Source organism: Trichechus manatus, unplaced genomic scaffold (assembly GCF_000243295.1).
Source record: "Trichechus manatus latirostris isolate Lorelei unplaced genomic scaffold, TriManLat1.0 scaffold00126, whole genome shotgun sequence".
NCBI classification, from domain to species: domain Eukaryota; kingdom Metazoa; phylum Chordata; class Mammalia; order Sirenia; family Trichechidae; genus Trichechus; species Trichechus manatus.
This window is the reverse complement of record NW_004444062.1, coordinates 4,789,280-4,791,127: the sequence shown is the minus strand read 5'-3', so window position 1 is coordinate 4,791,127 and position 1,848 is coordinate 4,789,280. Positions and strand designations below refer to the sequence as shown.

The following is a 1,848-nucleotide window of genomic DNA, read 5'->3' as shown; positions in this document are numbered from 1 at the left end:
ATCTTATACACAGAAAACCCCAAAAATTCACAAGAAAACTACTGGAACTAATAGAAGATTTCAGCAAAGTTTCAGCATACAAGATAAACATACAAAAATCAGTTGGATTCCTTTACACCAACAAAGACAACCTCGAAGAGGAAATCACCAAATCAATACCATTTACAATAGCCCCCAAGAAGATAAAACACTTAGGAATAAATCTAACCAGGACGTAAAAGACCTATACAATGCAAACTACAAGACACTACTGTAAGAAACCAAAGGAGACCTGCGTAAGTGGACAATCATATCTTGCTCATGGATAGGTGGACTCAACATTGTGAAAATGTCAATTCTACTCAAAGCAATCTACAGATACAATGCAATCCCAATCCAAATTCCACCGGCATTTTTTAATGAGGTAGAGAAACAAATCACCAACTTCATAAGGAATGAGGCCCCGAATAAGTAAAGCATTACTCAAGAAGAAGAACAAAGTGGGAGGCCTCACACTACGTGATTTTAGAACCGATTATATGGCCACAGCAGTCAAAACAGCCTGGTACTGGTACAACAACAGATACATAGACCAATGGAACAGAATTGAGAATCCAGACATAAATTCATCTACCTAAGAGCAACTGATATTTGACAAAGGCCCAAAGTCTGTTAATTGGGGAAAAGACAGTCTCTGTAACAAATAGTGCTGGCATAACTGGATATCCATCTGCAAAAAACTGAAACAAGACCCATATCTCGCACCATGCACAAAAACTAACTCAAAATGGATCAAAGACCTAAATATAAAATCGAAAACGATAAAGATCATGGAAGATACAATAGGGACAATGGCTGGAGCTCTAATACATGGCATGGCATAAACACAATATGAACCATAAGTAACAATACACAAACACCAGAAGAGAAACTAGATAACTGGGAGCTCCTAAAAATCAAATACTTATGCTCATAAAAGACTTCACCAAAAGAGTAAAAAGACAACCTACAGACTGGGAAAAAAAATTCTGGCTTCAATAAAGCCGATCAGTGTCTAATCTCTAAAATCTACAAGATACTGTAAAACCTCAACAACAAAAAGACAAATAACCCAATTAAAAAATGGGCAAACGATATTAACAGGCACTTCGCCAAAGAAGACATTCAGGCAGCGAACAGACACATGAAGAAATGCTCACGATCATTAGCCATTAGAGAAACACAGATCAAAACTACAATGAGATATCATCTTACCCCAACAAGGCTAGCATTAATCCAAAAAACACAAAATAATAAATGCTGGAGAGGTTGCGGAGAGACTGGAACACTTATAGACTTTTTTGGGAATGTACAATGGTACAACCACTTTGGAAATCAATTTGGCACTTACTTAAAAAGCTAGAAATAGAAGTACCATACGATCCAGCAGTCTGCTCCTTGGAATATACCCTAGAGAAATAAGAGCCGTCACACGAATAGATATATGCACATCCGTGTTCACTGCAGTGCTGTTCGCAATAGCAAAAAGATGGAAACAACCTAGGTGCCCATCAACTGACGAATGGATGAACAAATTATGGTACATCCACACAATGCAGTACTACCCAACGATGAAGCCATGAAACATCTTTTAACATGGAGGAATCTGGAGGGCATCGTGCTGAATTTAGTCAGTCACAGAAGGACAAATATTGTATAAGACCACTATTATGAGAACTCAAGAAAAGGTTTAAACACAGAAGAAAACATGCTTTCATGGTTAAGGGGGTGGGGAGGGAGGGAGAGGGATATTCACTAACTAGATAGTAGACAAGAATTATCTTAGGTGAAGGGAAGGACAGCACACACTACAGGGGAAGTCAGCACAAC

At 38.3% G+C, this 1,848-nt stretch overlaps 1 protein-coding gene across 6 annotated transcripts in view; it reads right to left on the bottom strand.

Moving 5' to 3' along the window:
* Positions 1–1,848, bottom strand: part of PDS5A (PDS5 cohesin associated factor A) — a 169,874-nt gene that overhangs the window by 76,469 nt on the left and 91,557 nt on the right. The gene's annotated exons all lie outside the window — the stretch shown is intronic.